Source organism: Chinchilla lanigera, unplaced genomic scaffold (assembly GCF_000276665.1).
Source record: "Chinchilla lanigera isolate Chin_1 unplaced genomic scaffold, ChiLan1.0 scaffold00093, whole genome shotgun sequence".
Taxonomy (NCBI): domain Eukaryota; kingdom Metazoa; phylum Chordata; class Mammalia; order Rodentia; family Chinchillidae; genus Chinchilla; species Chinchilla lanigera.
In genome coordinates, this window is record NW_004955494.1 from 5,824,662 (window position 1) to 5,844,925 (window position 20,264).

The window sequence follows — 20,264 nt, forward strand, 5'->3', positions numbered from 1 at the left end:
TATATTTGTCTAAAAAAGAATTACTGAAAGAGCGAAAGAAGGTAATTATCTATAAAATGTTTTCCTGGGGTAGAGATGGTTAAATATGTTCAAGTAAATAAAGTAAGCCCACAATGTAACTCCAAAAACCTGGTGTCCGAGAAAACCTTGTGGGTCAAAATATCTTTATTAAATTAAATCAACAATGAAAATGCCTAGAAAAACAAACCCAAGATATTAAAGATGTCCAGGGGTCTAGTACCAGTTTAAGAAACAGAATTTATGTCTCCTGATTACAGTGAATCTTATTTTTACCTTCTAAGGATCCCAGCATTCTTTAAGCAGCAGGATTTAGGTATGCTGGGTAAAAAGGAAAATAATTCTGCAAAATTTACCATAGTGACACTTCAAAGTAATGAATATTTGCAATTTCAGATCTTAATTTCTGTGTATGGTTTTCCAATAAAAGAAAACCAGACTCCTTGGAGAATTCTAGAGCTCTGGTATAGAAAATGTAGGGCAGATCTGGAGTTAACTATAGTCTAAAAGGTAAGATCATGTTCAGACAAAACACAAAGAAGAAAGTTAAACAAACCAAAAGGATGGCAACAGGGCAAACTGACGCTAATTTCAAAGGGCTTCCAGTGACCAAAGCCAGAACAGTCCTTATGCAACTAAAGGAGCATAATAATGTTGAGTTATGTTACAAGAAATAAAAAGATATTCAGAAGTATAACTTATATAAATAAATTGAACAAATAAGAAGTGGAGAAAGGAGAAATCAACCTTAAAGAACCCCTTTTGAGTATGAAATAGACATAGTAATCTACTTCCAATGAAAGAAATATAGAAAAGGAAAACGCAGGGACTCTGTGGTGAGAAATCTGCCAGACACCACCTTAGTGAAGAGCTCAAGATTAACATCAAGGTAGATGTCACTATCATACATCTAATTCAATGCTCGATGAATATTCCTTACCTTTGTGACAGTCATCCTCAAAACCCACATCCCTAGTGACTATGGGCTGGTGTTTCTAGCCTCTCCAACTTTTCCTGTTGAAAGTCTAGCCTTCTAGCTGATGATGCTAAGAGGAGGGTTTTGGATGATGGTCACGTGGCAAGGGTAGAGCCCTCCTGTGAGGTGAAGACTCAGAGAAAAGGAACCATCCATTTCTTAAAATCAGGAAACAGCCCCTCCTCGCCAGACACTACACCTGAGGGTGCCTTGAGCTTGACCTTTTCAGCCTTCAAACCTGGGAGAAATAGATCTCTTTGTTTACAAGTCACCAATCTTGTGTTTTGCAATAGTAGCACAAATGGACTAAAACACTAATCATAAGGAAAAAAATCAAAGAAACCCAAAACAAGGAGTACTCTACAAAAAACTTTGTGAATAATCTTCAAAACCGTCAATGTGGTGCAATAGAAGGAAGAATATAAACCGTGGCAGATTGCAGAAGACAAAGGAGCTGCACTGGCTAAACAAAGAGATGCAGAGTCCTGAATGGGACCTTGGAACAGAAAAGGGTCAAGAGTGGAAAAGCCTGAATTAGGTCTGTAGTTTAATTCACAATATTATAATTATTAAGGTTTTTGTTTTAGACAGAACTATAATGGTTATGAGTATGCTTGCTTTTGGCAAAACTGGATGAAAGTATTGCACGGGAGCTATTTAGTATCTTTGTGAATTTCTGTTAGTCTAAAGTTATCTCAAAAACAAAATTTACGAATGTTAAAATAGTGCTCTCATGGAGTTATAGTTTGTCCTTATGGTAGAAAGGAAAAGTATTTTTCCTATAAAGTGAGGAGCTATTTGCTCCCTCTAGTATCTTTTATCATGACGGCAGGACTGATATGGGAAGCAGCTTGAATATCAGGATTAGATATAGAATGGTCTTCATAAATGTATGTCAATATGTCTATATTGAATGGAATATAAAGGGATAGACATAAGCCAAAGCAAGGTGGAACGGATACATGACAATGATGATTTGTGATTTATTTTGCTGAGGGCTCCCTTATTGGCTTTATCCAAACAGAGCAGTAGTCTTCCCTTTATGGCGGGCATCCCTTACTATTAGTATTCATAGATGTCATTGTTTTCGGAAAGTGACTTTCATAGCGTATTAGCTACCGTGCATACTAATTGAAAGTGGAGAAGGCTAACATCAGAAAGAATGTGCACTTGAGTTTCTGCCATTTTTCAGTTGACTTTCTTTTGCTTCTGAAAGTCAAGGACCAAGAAGAATATTGAAAGAGTGAGAGACAGAGAGGGAAACACACACACACACACACACACACACACACACACACAGGGTTTCTATCATTCTACTGGGGTTGGAGGCAGAGCTAAATATTCATTTGCATTGCTCACTAATCCTATACACACCTAAATTAGTTTTGATGGATTTTTTAAAGTAAAAGGGCAGCTTTGCTTTCCTCTATATAGTTCCAAGTTTATTTATTTGACCAGTGAAAAATGGGACTCCTTGCAGCTCTAAAAGCATCCTGATTTCTACCATTGACTTAATGATTAGACTGTAGAACTTCATTTCAAAGTATTTGAAAAATGCTTGGATGTAATATATCAAACACATTTTACAACTCTTTACTAGAGACTGAATGATTGTGCTTTCCAAAACTTCCATGTTGAAATTCTAACCCTAAATGTGACAAGGCCTCTGATATGTGTTAGGCTTAGGTAGAAGTTTGGGGCCCCCATAAATGAGATCAGTACTCTTAAAAGGGCACAAATGAGGAAATAGCAAGGACACAGCAGAAGAGCCAGAAAGTGAATACTCAGTAGACATCAAAATGGCCAGTACTTTGATATAGGACTCCTCAACCTCTAGAACTGCCAGAAACAGATTCCTGCTGTGTGTAAGCCACCGGTGTACCACAGTGTGTTTAAGCAGTCCGCACACTAAAGCTCCATCCAATGTTAGTGAAGACCTGCTGTGTGCTATGTCTTCTTCCAAGTTTAGTAGGTTCAGCAATGTGCCGAATGTAGCAGTCACTGTCGCTGGTTATGAGAATCATTAGAAACATTTTTAAAGAACAGAATTCAAATAAAACTGGGACATTCAACTGACATGTTTACCAATAATTTCAGAGTACTACTCTTTTTCTTTTAGGATGACCGTCTCGACTACCACTTCCTATAAAAAGGATTTTCTAGTTACTCATTTACCTAGTCATCTATTCCTTCCTTCATGGAGTCCCAAACACTACAAGATCTCTGGAAATGGATTCTGGTTCTCTGAGGTCATAAAATGCATTCATGGGACATTAGCCTTGAGAATCATGGAGGAGAATGCAGGGACAGCACTGGGAAAATGTGGGAAAACGTCACTGAGTATTTGAAGGCAGTTACACTTTGCAACCAGATTCTGTCTCCTAAGTGTCCCTTTCCAGGTCCATTTGACCAACCCACACAGCCAAAAAGCAAGGAGGCCTTAGTAAGGTACCTAGAACCAGACATGGTGCATGCCCATAACCCCAGCACTCTGGAGACTGAGGCAGGAGGATCACAAGTTTGAGCCCAGCTTGCACAATTCAGTGAGACCCTGTCCACCAAACAAGTGGGGTTGGCTCAGAGTGTAGCCCAATGCAAAGGTTCTGGGTTCAATTTATAGTCCCTCCCTAAGACACTACATTCTGCCCCTAGATTCAGAGCTTTGCAGGTGACAGCTGCTTATACAGTGAGTAACCATGAGAGAAACTATACATCACAGGAAGTAGATAAAAGCCCCAAGGCTGTCTCATGACCCTCCTTGCTTCCTACTGGGAATGCAATTAATCCAGAAAAGTCATCTCATTCTGTTGAAAAATTCAGGGAAATTAACAGCATACCATTTATCTTTTCTAGGATCTCATAGTCTTGAAATAATTTGGAGATTTTTCATCTGTAAGGAGAAATCATGTTGGCAAATAATTTATCACTTTTAAACTTGTGTTGCTTCTCTCTGGCATCTGCCCTTCATTTTGGTTCATCAATGAATAAATGACTCATATTCACATTATTAATAAGCCCATAATTAAAAGTAAACATCAGTCTTTGCTTTCTTCTTTGCTCCCCTATTTCTTTTTACTTTCATTCCCGTTTTTCTCATTTTTATGTGAAAGGGAGGAGAGAAAGAAGAATCAATGCTTCAGTCACTTAGAAACTTACAGTGCTTATCTGTCCCCATAAGATTTGTTTCTGCTTTTTGTCTGTATCTGTGACAGCTGAGTTCTTATGATAAATTTTCTGTTAGGTTCAACTAGCTTGAGTTTTGTGTCTTTTAAAAATAAATAATAATAAACTACAACTACGATAAAGTTCTAGTCAGTAATCTCGTTATTCAACCACCATGAACTGCTTTCTGCATCGAGGATGTCCATGTGGGTTTTATTGGGCTAGCCACTACTGTTATGCAGTGTCATCATTTATTTTCTTTAAAATACCTTCACCATTTAAAATTTTAAATTTATTTCTGAGAAACACAAGAAATGGAGCAAAGAAAATAAAACACAGCTACAAGTCGACTGTATAGCACCCATTAAAATGAGTTGATGTATTTCCACTCCACTTGATATTATTTGTTTAACTTGTTTAATCCTCATAAATATTTTTTCTAAGAAAGTAAAACATTGCCCTAATAACTGCTCCTGTTCTTGATTGTTCAGTCTTTAGAAAAAACACTCATTTTGTTATGTAACTTTCCAGAATGTTTCCCACTTTCTTGCATATGTATGATTGAAATTAAAAAATATTATGTCTGTGTGCCTGAGCAGCATATTTATAAATATCTTTTGTTATTCTCTGCACAGTACTTTGCAACTTGCTTTTCTGTATAGTTGGTTCATTTCTTTCAAATATTTTCCTAGTTTGTTGGCATTTTGCTTTTTTTCAGTTCTCTTTAAAAAGTGCTTTGCTATCATTTTATATTATAATTCACTGGTGTTAGATATTTAGGTTTTTAATAATTTTAATCATTACAAAGAAAGCAATGAAATTTCTTGTATGTGCTTCTTCATGTACATAAACAAATGTCAATCTCAGGTATTTAAAGTAAACCTAGGGGCTGGAGATTTAGCTCAGCAGCACAGAGCTTGCCTGGCAAGCGTGAGGTCGTGAGTTCGATTACCGGTACCAGAAAAAAACCAAAACCAAAAATAAATAAATAAATAAAGTAAACCTAGTTTTACTTTTAATAACCACTCTGACTTTTTAATAAACCTGATGTTAGGTAAGCTTTTAATAAAGCTTGAATGTCAGAATGTCCAACACTCATAAATTGGAGCCCTCATCCTAGAAATACAGAAACTTAAATTCCAAAGTCCCTCATGGAGTGTATCATGGCCATGTAACTACTATTGGTCAATGTAAAGTCTTCAGGTGATTCCTTTGTTTTGAGGTTTCAAGACTGCTGTGTTCTTGCTTAGATCTGAACCCAAAATACCATACTGGGTCTTACTGTCCCCGTCTCTCTTTCCACCATCCATTCAACAGAAAATTTAAGGTTCTGAATTAATAGCATTCCAAATTAAAGAGGCTGGCTGAGTCACTATTTGGAAGTGAAATGAGCAACAAAAGTCCTTAACCTACATTTGCTCTTTCCAGCTACTGAAAGCCACACCAATTAATGTTCTAAAATAGAGATCTGTACCTTGAAGTACAGATAAAACAATAACCTAAAATATTTGATGTGGCTAGATAAACTAGCAGAGGCAGGAGAAAGGGCGATTGATGTTAAGCCATCCTGAAATGGCTGCTTGTAGTAAGTTATGAGTAGACAATTTGCAGTTTCCAAGGAAATCTGGAAATAGTTACACTGTGTTGGCAATTAGTGGTGAAGTATTTCAAGAAAGTTGTCAGTCAAAGAGAGAAAGAAAGAGATGAAGGAGGGAAGGAGAAGAGGAGGAAGGGAGGGGAGATAGAGAGGAAGAGAGACAAGCTAAAAATAGCTCCTTGGTAAGGTGTAAGGAAAAAATGAAAGGGGGAAAACAAGTAGAAGTTCAGGACTTCACAAATTGAAAAGTTCACAGCTTTTGGAACCCCAAATGGAAAGAAAGAACTTTTTAAGGGCTCTGAGTGGTAAAGTCACGGAGTGTCTCACTTACATAAAGTGATCTCAAACACAGGTCAGATATGGTTCTTTTCACCTATTTTTTATATACCTTAAAAATAGGGAAAGTAAATAACACAGGGGTAGAGAGTATGTAGGAGAGTGGGACAAGAGAGAGAGACAGAGATAGAGACAGAGAGAGGGACAGAGAGACAGAGAGACAAAGATTGAGGTTTGTCTGTTATACTCCCAAAGTTAAGTATGATTAATATGACATAAATGACCTGAAACATCTACATGTTTGAAGTGTACTTTCAAAGAGATTGTGTTCAGACCAAAAATTCTTTGACTCTTTAAAGCAAAAATAAAAATAATAGAAACAAAAAAACTTAACCTTTGTCCAATACCACAGCTGTAATTACTGTTCTTACATAAGTCCTCAAATCAGGTAGACTGATTCCTCATAATTTGTTCTCCTTTTACAGAATTATTTTAGCTATTCTATTTCCTTTATTTTTCTATATCCTTGTTGAGTTTTTGTACATATTGATTTTTTTTGTTTGCTTTTTGCTTTTGTCTTTTTGAGACAGGGTCTCCCTGTGCAGTTCAGGCTGCCTTGAGCTCACTTTGTAGCTGAGGCTGGACTTGAACTCACAGTGATCCCCCTGCCTCAGCCTCCTGAGTGCTGGGATTATAAGTGTGTGCCACCACACCTGGCAAATTTTTGTACATATTGAGTGAATTGTTACTTGTATTGTCCAAGGACATGGTGCATTTTGTCAAATTATCAATTTTGTGTATGTAGAGTTGTTTGCATATATTCTAATTATCCTTTGAGATATTTTCAGGATTCATAATGAAATAACCTTTTTAATTTCTAATGTTGGTAATTCATAGTTACTTTCATTTTTCTCTTTGACCGTCTTTTTAAAGGTATGTCAATTTTATTGATGTTTTCAGTCAAGTCATTTGTTTCATTTCTCTTGAAACCTGTTCTTGAATAATGCTCACTCTCAAATTTTCTTTAGTTTTTATGAATTAACAAAGTTCTCAGGGAAACAAAAAATATGCTCATTAGCCATCTGGAAATAATGCATATTTTGGTCAAGATTAGACATTCTTTTAAAAATATCTGACCATTTTCTATATAAAATGCAATCTCTTTATTCATTTGACTTACATTTTATTAATAATAAGAATGTAAACTTCTTCACATTAAACGGTATTTAACTTACTTTTTAATTTGTGAATCACTGCCTTTTCATGTCTGTGGCCAAATTTTATGATATTCATCTTTTTGTCATTAATCTGCAAAAGCTATTTATATATGAAAGCTAGTACTTTTCCACATGTATTTCAAGCAGTTCTTAGTTTGTCTTCTAACTTTTCCCCCCGTTTTACCAGGAATGGAAACTAGAGCTTTCATCCTTAGCTATATCCCCATCTATCTTTTATTTTTATATTTATTTATTCTTATTTATTTTTTGTTTTTTTTCCGGTACCAGGAATCAAACTCACAAACTTGCGCTTGCCATTATTTTTATTTTTTTTATTTTGAGACAACTTCTAGGTCACTAAGATGCTCAGGCTTGGCTCAGACACGAGAGCCACTTGACTCATCCTCCTATAGTGCTGGAATTATGGGTATGTGACCATATTAAACTTTCTAGATTTTTTAAAGGGAAATTTTTAGAACACAGATATTTAATTTTTTCTATAAAAATACTTTATGATTGCTGTTTTGGGTATCAAAGCATTCAAGTTCTTTTTCGTTTTTTTTTTTTTTTTTTTTTTTTTTTCCGGTACCAGGAATCGAACTCACGACCTTGAGCTTGCCAGGCAGGCACTGTGCCGCTGAGCTAAATCCCCAGCTCCTGGCGTTCAATTTCTTAAATTATTTTTCTTATGTATATGATACAGAAAGAATGTGGCAGAAAATAATAGCCATTCAATTTACAGGATTTTTGTAGCTGATAGTAAAGGAGCATTTTTTTTTTTTTTTTTTTTGGTTTTTCTCCGGTACTGGGAACCGAACTCACGACCTTGTGCTTGCCAGGCAGGGGCTTTGCCCCTGAGCTAAATCCCCAGCCCCAAGAAGCATATTTTTGATATAAGTGGGCATTAGAATGTGTGTTTAAGCCTTTAATATTTGACTATTTCTAACTCAACATAGTAAGATATAAGAACAGATACATTGTGTTTGTCTTGGAAAGGAATATATTAACATGCACACTTTAAAAAAATCTCTAATAAGAAGACCAAAAATCTCCAAACTTCTCCAAAGAGGTAAGAGAAGTCTAAGAATAACAGACCATGTAAATAATGCCACAGAATATTTGGTATCTAAATAATATGAGAGACTTCTGCAAACTTAGGAAAATATTTTCATCCGCTTCAAATTATTTAGATTATCACCCTTTAGAAAAAGAGAATAAGTATGCTCCTCCCTGATATAGAACTGGCTCTGTTGCCTGTATAACACAATACCTCTGTATTCTGAAAAATCAAATTTATTTGTTATCTCATGTAATGATTTTCATTGTTTTATTTGCTATTCTAATCAAAAGAGCTAGTAATATGATTTGTAGACCATCAGTAAGTATATACTAGTACTTCAGTTATGGTTCAGGTTTTCTTTCATTTTATTCACTGTTATTCATTATTTAAGTAAAGTTGATGCATTCTTTATCATCTGTTTTATAAAGATACATTAATCTTGTGTGATTTCATTTATAGTGGTGAATGAATATTTCAAAATATTCCTAGAAATAATTCTGTGACACTTTGTTTTAAAACTTCCTTTAGATTCTTCACAGAGACCAATAGGAGAAGCAACAAAAACTTAAGCAAATATTTCCTTTCTTTTAAATAAGCTATTTCTCATAAAGCAGAGAGAGATGAAACCATCATGGCTTCATGATCAAATTTTATGTTTCTATGAAAATTAATCTCAAGGAAGTTTATTAATGATGTCAGTCAATAGCATGTTCAACCACTCACTTGCACAACTCAGAAACCTTGGTGAATGCAATACTGCTCTCACTGACATTTCTATGTCTACTACTACCCTATTTTCTATTCTTTTATGAGAATAGTACTTTATCAATTCATTGTTGATAGACACATAGGCTGCTTCCAATATTTAGCTATTGTGAATTGTGCTTCTCTAAACATGGGTACCCGTGTATCACTGTAATGTGATGTCTTTAACTATTTCAGGAAGGTACTTGGAAGAAGAATAGCTGAATAGAATGGAATTTGTTGTTTTAGTTTTTTTAAGGATTCTCTGTAATCATTTCTATAGTATTTATACTAGTTTCCATTCCTACCAACAATTTAGCTTCACCAGCATTTGGTATTAATTCATTTCTTGGTGATAGTCTGTCTGGTATAAAATGCAATGTCAGTGTTGCTGCAATTTTTATTTCTTTAATGGTGAGGAATGTTGAAATAAAGAAAATATATTTTCATACGATGCAGGCTACTGTGCAATAAAGATAAAATGGAGCCATCATTTTTACTCACATATTTGCTGAATAACTGATTTTATGCATAAGTTAAAGAATGGGTAATAATTGGTTTTGTTTGTCCAATGTGTCAAATTAGATGACAGTGTAAAACAAAATGGATACACAATTCTTTTTAATTCCTTAGTCCTTAGTTTGGTATTCAGACTTTTAGTCCATCACTTGGGTAACACAGTATATTCAAAATTAGTAGTTTGGAGAAAGTTAAACAATGTTTCTATATGAAAAGGTGAGAGTGGTTTTACAAATATAAAAGAAAATGATACAAGGCCCGGGGCTAGTTGTGCTGAAGAGCGTTGCCATCCCTAGGTCTAAGGGATCAGCGAATGAGGAAGTTACCAGCGCAGAGCCGTGGTGGAGGAACATGCTGAACGTAGTGGACCAAAGCAAGGGTATCCAAGAGCTTGAAGGAAGGGGAGGAGAATGGGGCAGAAAAGAAATTTATATTTATGTTCATGTTCATGTCTGTGTTTACGTTTATTTATGTCAGGTACCAATTCCCCATAATGAATGTGATCATTATATATGCCAAATATGTACTACTAATTTTTTTTTTTTAAAAAACAAGGGGAATAAATGGTATGATCTCATTCTTTTTCTATTCTCTGATATGTGGGTTCCTTAGACAATCTCAAATAGAACCTAAGGGTAAAAGGGCCTGTTCATGGAACTGAAATTTTAGAATTCATAAAGCTAGGATAGAAAACATGATGACTTGGGAAGAGCCCCAGAATGATACCAGAGTTTGTGTTCTGCTAGAAGACTTCAGAGACCCTGATGTCAGGATTCTTCTTCTTTTTTTTTTTTTCCCCACCGGTACTGGGAATCGAACTCACGACCTCGCACTTGCCAGGCAGGCACTGTGCCACTGAGCTAAATCCCCAGCCCCAGGACTTTTCTTAATGACAAATGGTCTCCTCTGACTTTGTTTCCTATACATGACAAACTTCTTATCTGTCTGTGCTTTCCTATAACACTATCTGAAACTGTCTTTACTAGTTCCATGTTATCCATGAACAGGAACTCTGATCAGATTATTACAGTTCAAAGCTCCAAACCCTCTCTTCAGTCTGCAGGCCTAATTCTACTTTGAGTGGAAAATTTTGACCCTAGAGGCAATTCTTTTTAGACATATAATTCTAGCTTTGGGGAGGGAATAAGGGAAATGGAAAGTTATTTTTCTACAGGAAAATATGTGCTTTTACATTCAATAATTTGATTTTAAAACCTCAAACATCTTCATCCTAGAATATTTCTAAAGGTGACTTTGTTTTCTCACCCTCTACCTCCAACCCACAATGTACACAAAATAGGAAGTAAGAATTTAATTTTAGCAGGTTGGATTTTAGTTAGGGAACACAATTAATAGGATGTAGTGATTCTTAAAGTACTCTGAGAGGTAAATATAGCCATTTGAATGCGTAGACCATTTTGAAGTAAATAGAATAACGAAGGCATTAGTCTTGATGGCAATCCCACATCAGCCCCAGGGTGAAGTGAATGCAAGTTGTTCGCAATGATCTGATCACAGATAACACTGACTTACTTTGTAACAATGTCTTGACATCAGTTATTCCCTGAGAGCTCCTAAAAGACGTGCATTACAAATTCATGTTTACTAGATTTGGGAAACACAATATATGGTACCAGAGGCATCTATGAACTCGATATTTGATCCTAAATTTTCCATTGCCTGAGTAAGCTGTTTTAAATATGAAAGAGAAATTTATTTATAGGAGATCAAAGTTGTACAGGTCAAATCATTTAACTCCTTAACTTGCATACTTTTCATCTGTAAAACAAAGGAGAATACCTACATCACTGGGTAAATAGAAGGAATATATACTGTGTAAGTTGGTAAACATTTCATTAAGGGACATTTTATTCTGCTAGCAGTGGTTTCCATTTTCTTATTTGCACTTAATAAGAGTGGTTCTGTTTAAAGATTACTGTCAGAGAACCTAAGCATTAAATTAGAAATTACAAAAAGCTCACTAACTATGAAAAACTTAGGAAAGTTTCTGGAGTGGAGGAAGGAAATCGTTCTACTTTATCTAGAATCTCAAATTCTTAAAAGCTTTGCTGCTGTATAACTGTATTAGTGGGTTGATTATGTGTGCATATGTGTGTGTGTGTATGCGTGTGTGTGTGTGTTCTCTGGAGTAATGTGAACAAAAAGTGAGATCAAGCAGTATGACAAGTGCTTCCTGCTAGTAACTGACCACTTTTAAATTTGAGTTTTCACTTTTCCGCCTTCCAGCTGTGACCTAGGGAAATACTGATTCTCATGGAAGCCTCTAGTTGCTCATCTATAATGTGACTACCATAACTTCTCCTATGGTTATGGCCAGACCTAAGAAACACATGGCATTCAAATGAGCTAGATCAGTAAAAGATATTGACAATCTTATTATTATGATATATGTGAAGCAAAACACTAAAGGATTTGAGTCACATCAGTAAAGAATAATTGCACCCTGGGTACTTTAAAATATAAGTTTTTGTTCTTTTGTCTCTGTAATGTGCATTCTGAAAGCCCTAGAAATTTGGTTTCTATCACAGTCATCCAGTATAGTAAGTGTATAAATGGATGCCACTATTTGTCAGTCATTCTACTGGGAACTTTCTGAACTCTGTAGAGTTACTGCTAATCCTCAGAATACTACCTATATAAACATATTTAACTTAAAGCATATGATGTACAGTGGTCCCACAGTGTACACAGGGAATTAGTTCCAAGACACTCTGCAAATACAAAAATCTGCAGATATTCCAGTGCCTTATATAAAATGGCATCATGTGTAAATAGTTATAATGTACTGTTTATGGAAAAAATGACAAGAAAATATGTACCTGCTCTCTACTGAGACATTTCTCTTCCTACTATTTTCTAATCAGTGGATGCAGAACCTGAAGCTACAGAAGATCAACTGTATACATTCACATGAACTGTTTCTACATATAAATATTATTTTCCAAGTTCCTACAACTAGAAAAATATTAGAGTGCAAGAACAATGACTATGTGTAAGTGACCAGGTAGAAGTGTCTGCCATGTTTCAGGTGGACAAATGCACTCTTGGTTCTTTTAAAGCTTACAAGGGGAGACAAAGAGTTGTCCAAACAATCCCATACACATAGACAAAGCTGCACTGTAAGAATTTCCATAGAAGCCATAGTGGGGTATGTGGGGTAGTTTAGGAGGTCAGAGCAGATGACCTGAGAAGTGGATAATTAGGAACTATCCAGATAACGAGGAGTGATGAGACCTTCCAGGGAAAGATCTATCCTGTGCATAGGTAAAGGTCTTTGGCAGAAGAGAGCATAATGGGGACAAATTTGAGTTGGTGCAGTGTGAGAAGAACAATCAGTCATGTGGCAGTGAGGTAAGAAAGGAGGATAGCCAGGGGAATGGGGCCAAGTGCTTGCAGGGTTTATAAACCAGGTGAATGAGTCTGAACTTGGTCAAAAGAGGGCATCACCAAATACTTTAAGAGGGAAAGTGATGTGTTCAAATTTTCTTTTGGAGATTGCTGTGGCTGCAGGGTAAATGCCAGAGGGGATGGGGTTGCAGCTGATGTGGCAAGGCTGGTAAGGCCATTTGCTTACTGCATTTGGAAGTGGGAGGCGTTGGTAGATAAATTTGACAAATTCCTTATTCATAAATTAAAAATGGGATGACAAGGTAGGATTGGGGTGAAGTGAAAACCAATGCTTTGTTTTCCAATTTACACAACTAGAATGCAAGAAGAGTTAGGAACCAGTAGAATAGAGCCAATTTGTGAGTGGTGTCAAGGTGCCCCGACAGTTGACAGAGGGGTATGAGCACGATGAGGACTTTCTGAGGAAGATGCATCATGTGCTGCTGGAGGTGGAGGTGCGGCAGGGCACCCTGCAATGCCCAGAATCTGGATATCTATTCCCCATCAGTCTCGGAATCTCCAAAATACTGCAGAATGATGAGGAAATGGAGACCTAACTAACAGACACCAACCAGCCTGACATTTTGTGACCCTGTCAAAATTTGTTGATGACTGTTCTATGTTTCTGTCATGCTTAGACCCAAATCTTGACCCAGTGACACACCAAACCAGTGTTCTTGAGCTCCACAGTATATCTTTTTTTTCTCTCTCTCATTAAAGGTTCCAAAAAAAAGAATATCATCTCGGATGTGGTGATTTGAGGTGTAGGTGATATATCCGAGACGGGTACCTGAGTGGTTGGACAGTAACATATAATGGCCTGGTCTGACATGCAATCATGATGATGGGCCTAGTGATGATATTTCTTATTTATATCTTGTCCCATGTAAGATGAAAATAAAATCTGAGGTGGATGAGGTCCTGATGGGAGAGGAGAAGGAGGAGATGGGATGGTACTGAGGATAAAGAGCCAAGGAAGTTGATCTGCTTCCTGCTTGAGAAGCTAAAGCTCAGTCTTTATGATCTTCTGCTAGACAGTAGAAAGGAGATAATAGACAGTAAATTAGGATTCAATCAATCCCAAGGTTCAAATGGCCTGAATTTGCCATACCCTTGAGTCCCTGTGTACATCCAGGTGAAAGCTTCCTAGGATTGGCATTGGCATTGCCTTGTTGGCAAGAACATGATTAGCTCCAAGCCTAGACACTGTGGTACTTCTGGGTCTATATATGCTTGGGAATATTTCACGTTAGTTTGTGTGGGTTTTAGGTCTTCTCTCCTTTTTTGAAAAGAGGAAAAGAATTCCAGTCTATGTCCAGATCTACATCCCAATTCACTGGGAAAAGAACACAAAAACAGAGAAGCCTCCCTACATACTGAGGCCACAGAGTACTTCTATACAACCTGAGCAAGCCTGTTCTCCTCCTATCCAACACTTTGGGAATTTTAGAAATGTGTGGGCAGTGGATGGAAAGAGTAGCCTGGAGCAATATTTATTTGCTACATAGAGAACATAAAATGAAAGTCTTCAAGGGCAGAGTCAGAGGAACCACTAACTTGTATTGAAGCCATGCTGGATCAGCACTAATTGGCAGTCTTTCCTGCAGAGCACCCAGGGATATCCAGTCTGATTTCTAAGATGTTTACGACTATGTTTAAACGTGATGGTCATTTGCCGAAAACAAGCAAAACATTTTATTTTTTATTTGTTGTGCTTTCTGACTACTATAATACCTCATTTAGGATGACAGTTTCACAGAAACACAGCTATGGGCATGACATGTACTTGTTATTTTCCAACTCTTGCTGGAATTTGGCATCACTCTTTCTTCAGCTCCAAATTTGGAAACTGGGATGTCTTTGCATTCATGTACCATCAACACTCGGGCCAGCGCTCCCTTGGTATGTTGAATATTTTCCATTGATGAGTAGCTCATGCCTTGCTTTTGTGAACAATATTCCATTAAATTCTTACTTTTCTCTCTTTAAACATGTTCTTTTTCTTATATAAATAAAATGTACAGCATGCATATAATTATACAAACGTATAAATACATGAAATTTATAGTAAAGTATCTGCATCCAATTCATTTTGTAAATATTGAATTGTTTTTAACCATATGATAAAATTATATTTATACAATTTAAAAAGTATAAAATTTGGCATCAAGAATATATGTTTTAAAATTATTCCAGTGTGTACATCATTTACTAATCTTACCATGTGATGGGAATTCACATTTATTTAATTTGAATAACTGTATTGTTACAGGATCTTTAAAAGACTAGTATTCCATATTGTGTGTGTGCTTCTCTCGCTAATGAAAATGTCTTACATTTGAGAGAGAGACCAGGTACTTTTGTCATAACAGATTTTTAAGATTCACATAGCTAGTATAACCTTATAATCCAAACTTACCAGTTACAAAAAATAGTTCATATCTATGTGGCAAGGAATATTATTTGTCTGCTAAAATGTTATATAGTAGGTATATACACATTAAACAGAAACTTTAATTCCCTTTTTCATCGTGTTAAAATTTTCAATAATATAATCACTCCTTGATCCTCCCAACCTTGATCCTCCCAACATTACACAGTATTCAACAAAGGGCTTGTTGGGCTTTGGATCTTTGATTTTGGACCAGTAGTTTATTATGACAAGTACCTGGCTGATCATTGTGTGTGTTCCTGTTCCCACATAGCCTGGCTTAAGTGACCAATGCTTAGCATACAGAGGAAAAGCAATGAAGGAGCCCATGAGACCGCAAAGGTAATGGACACCATGTTGTTCATAATAATGACATAATCAAACCATCATGAACACGAATTACTTTTTAAATCAAAATGGTATTTTTGCTGTATTACCTTGTTTCAGAATTAGTCGTTTATTGGTATTTTTATTATCAGCAGATAATGGTATTGGTATTGAAAGTTATTTTTACTGCAGTAGCAATATGTGAACTACCACAAAACTGAGGAAAACAGCTGTTTTGTGCTTGCATTTCAAAACATTTATACTCTTACCTTGAAAACACCATGAATGAAGAATTTAGCAAACATTCCCAAAGGAGAGTAGATATAAGATAAAAATACAACCAAGATGGAAAAAGAAGTTACTTTAAACCTTTGTCTTTCCTTTGAAAGTGTTTAGGAATGAGTTGTTTTATTTTTGGTCATTGAGACTTGGCATATTTTTGCTGTTCATATTTCATTCTTAATTTTATGCCTCATTGTTTTCTGCCTGAACACAAAATTGTTTATATTGTAGTTTATAGCAAGGTTAAGTTTACAAATACTGTTGAGAAAAAAAGAACTGGTTATATTCAGCTACTGAACATCTGGTCTTTAAATGATTCCCTTTACTTTATTAATAATCCAGTATAGTAAGGACCTTCCAGAATAAGCAAACTGGCAATCTTGCATGACCTTCCGTATGGCAACTGAAGGCCTGGTTTACTTATTGCTAACTCAGTGTATAAGGCGTTATGGACATTTGTTGATCTATTTCAGAGTAAGTAACATTCTAAATTTATCTATCATTCACTGGTTTAAAGGGCTGTAAGCCTGAAAAGAACATCTGGAGGGATTTCAGAAGGTGTGTATAGAGAATTCTCACTTCCACACTCTTCTCAGGCAGCAGGATATTGAGCTGACTAAAAAGTCACTGCACTACACAGTTGTCCAGCATGCAGGGCACACCTTGTGAGGGTCCGAACCCCCTGATGAGTCTTCTTTGTGTTATGATGTGTTTTTTTTATCTATTCATGTTTTGCACTATGATTCCATAGGATCATGGGAATTCAGTGAAGAGATGACTAGGAAGTTGTTGGTGGAAAACGCAAGCTGAAACTCATGTGATCTGACAAGTCTGAGAAAATTCGGCAGTCAGTTGCTTATAACACAAACAGGAGAGAGTAGAACCTTTTCTTTAACACCACTCACTGAACTCTAGAATATTCCAAATGTTTTTTAAAGTAGTAGAGAGCTTAGCACTGTCAATATATAAAAGGTGAGACTTATTTATGCATGTTCATATGTATGTATGTTTGTATGCATGTATGTGCATTTTGCATATACTTGTGTACATATATTTGGGTTGTGTGTCTGAGTATGTGTGATTGTGTCTATGTGTGTAAGAACCAATTGAGAATTCCTCTAAATGCAAATGTTTTTTACTTGACAGCCATTCTAAACAACAAAATAATGCAATATTTGATTCATATGAAGATAGTAAATAGAAACATGGTATAAAAATATAAGATGCAACGGTTAGAAAAGTTATATTCAGAATATTTTCATAGTGCATATATTATAGATACAGGTAGAACTCAAACAGCTGCTGTATTTCACTTTGGAGTCTTACATGCTGATGGTACTTCAAGTACATTTATCAACATGGCTACTATATGCCAGAAACTATAAAGAGAACTAGAATTAATTGGAAAACATCTTTACCATTGTAGTTTGGTGGCTAAGGATTATAATAATAACCTTTCACATGTTGACACTTCACAGTTTTCCTATTAAAATGCAGGCATCTCCTGGGAAGGCCTGCACAGCATCAACTTATATCAATAAATTTGTGCTAATGGCCAAGAGCTCTGAGGACGGTGGGTAGGGTGTGCACAAGAGAGAATGGAGGAGGATCACCATGGGAAATGTCGGACATGTAGAAACAAACTGTTGTGTACTTTCACGAAGAAGCTTACATTTCATACTTCATTTACTCTTTTGCCATTTCATGTATGGAGGCAGACTCAAATTGAAAAACGGTGGTTTACAAAACACGGTGCTCGTAGAATCGTTACCTTGTTTGTTACATTAAAAAAAAAAACAACATTCTGAAGGTCATCTTTTTCTCCCAGTCTGATTATTTTTTATTTCACTAAAATCAGTCAATTTGAAAAAGAGTGAAACTGTACGAGATTGGGTTGGCCGCAGCCTCATCAGGCAATCAGACACGAGATCAACACAGCTGCTGGGCCCACAGCAGCTGGGAAGCTGCTCATCACAGCCCTGTAGGGCACAGAAGACAGCACGGTTGTCATGGGGGTGATGCCAGCACAATTTATTAATTTACTTCTCTGAGAGATATTTAAAATCAGTGTCAGGCTCTCCAAGATTATGAAGCAGTTTGATACAGGCTTTGGGCTCTTCTGAAATCTCTTCCTTCAAATGCAAATACAACTGTCTTGGAAATTGGGACACATGGAATCTACTTTTAATACTGTGAAACAACATATACCACATTGCATATTAAGATTTTGTGTACAATATATTTATTTGCATACAGAAATATGTATTTCTATTGTACATTTTATTATTTTATTTATAGAATATATATTTTATATATATATTAAGCATACAGCATATTCCAGGAAGATACATTAAATATGCACATAGTTCATGCTACAGCGTGCACCCCTTTAACAAAAGCATATTGAAGAGGCGTGGTACTGTATATACATGCTGAAAATATGCTTTGCACAAGTTCATCCAGCTGTGGGTGCTTTCCTAATCTATTTGAATACCAGTGCTATGTTTTTTGGAAGGAATAATATCAAACTCGTGGGAGGAGGTAACTGTCAATGAACTAAGTAGGAGGAAATAAAAGTAGACTCCATTGCTAAGTAACTACTGCCATCAGTTTGAACCTCCACCTCCCCCAGTGTTGTCGTTTCAGAACTGAAAAGCAACGAGTGGACAAAAAGCGGGGGTGTGTGGGACCTCCAGCTTCTGCGAGTCACATGAGAGATTTTATTTCTGGTAATTCATTTTATTGGTGATTTTGACCTAATATTTGAGATTTGACATTAAACTAATGGTGAACTGATAAAAGGACAATCATTTCTTTTATTAAGAAATGAACTGGCTCTCTTTGCATTCTTAAATTCTTCTTAGAAGATCACTCTTGTATATTTACATTATTGCTGTAAGAAGAGAAGAAATAGATACTGAACAGATACCGATGTTTTGAGGGAGAACAAAAGAGATGAATCGTATTGTTTTTAAAGGAGTATTTCATTACATTGAAAGGAAAAATGGCAGCTCCAGGTGAAACTCACCATAGCAACTGCAGCCATGTTGATGAGGAAGGGCTGCAATCTCTTGAGTATACTCTGTGGCGATTATGATCAGGCGCTAAGAGGCTGAAAAGAATGCGGATGTCCTGGTGACTTTGAATATACAGATGTGGCCTGTGCTCCAAATCAGTGCTTGCCATTATGCCAGACTCAGTGAACAAGAGTTGCTGACACATGATTGGTGAGTACTACCTTTTACCCCAACAGGTAAGCAATTTACATTGATCTTCTAAAACTGGACTAAGATTAGTTTTCCACTTACAGGAGGAAAACGTTAGAAATTTCATAATAAAACAAGAGTTTCTCCGCCTTGACAGTATGGATACTTTGGGGCAGCTACTTGTTGTTTTTTGTTTGGAAATGGTGTGCATTGTAGCCTGCTCAGCAGCCACAGCAACAATGCAGGCTCCTCTGCACTGGACCAATGCTTCCTCCCACTTTTGACAATGAAAGATACCTCTGTATCTTAGTCAGTGTCTCCTCGGGGATATTGCCCCTGACTGAGTCACTGAATAAGCAAAATCAGTAATGGTTAATGCAAATCATTGAGTATAGACTCTATTGTTCGACTCATCTTCAACTCTCCCAGGTTCTGATTCTGATTGGGAAGGTTTCCATAGCATTGTTTATCTTTAATTATTTTCTTGAATGTAATAGCTTCACTTTCAATAAAGTTATAGATTGGGCACATATAAGAGCAGACAGAAGGAAGGGATGGATACGGTGCAACTAGTATAAGACAGTTGGGTTCATGATGAGTTAGTTGATACAGCAAACAAAACCGGACCTCCAAACCTGACTCTTGAGCTTCGGAAAGTTTACCCGAACTGAAGTTAAATCCATATCAAATAATGGAGCATATTTAAAAAGTGAAACAACAGGCCATTTTTTTGTTTCCAAAAAATCAAGAAGCTCATTGGCCTTGTGTTCTTTCTGCTCAATTCATTATTTGATTTGAACAAATAAAAATAAAGGTGGAATGTGGATTTAAAATGTTAAAGTAGTGAGGCATGGGGGTGCATGCCTATAAGCTTAGCACTCTGGAGGCTGGAGCAGGAGGATTGCTGCGAGTTTGAGGCCAGCCTGGGCTACATAGTGAGTTCAAATTCAGCCTGGACTACAGATCAAGACCTTGTCTTGAAAAACCAAAAAAAAAAAAAAAAAAAAAAATGGTAAAAGTATACATTGATATGACTGTGGA

At 36.4% G+C, this 20,264-nt stretch overlaps 1 pseudogene; it reads right to left on the reverse strand.

The window, feature by feature from the left end:
• Positions 1-19,063, reverse strand: part of LOC102011212 — a 35,654-nt pseudogene extending 16,591 nt beyond the window's left edge.
• Between the last annotated feature and the right edge of the window lie 1,201 nt (positions 19,064-20,264).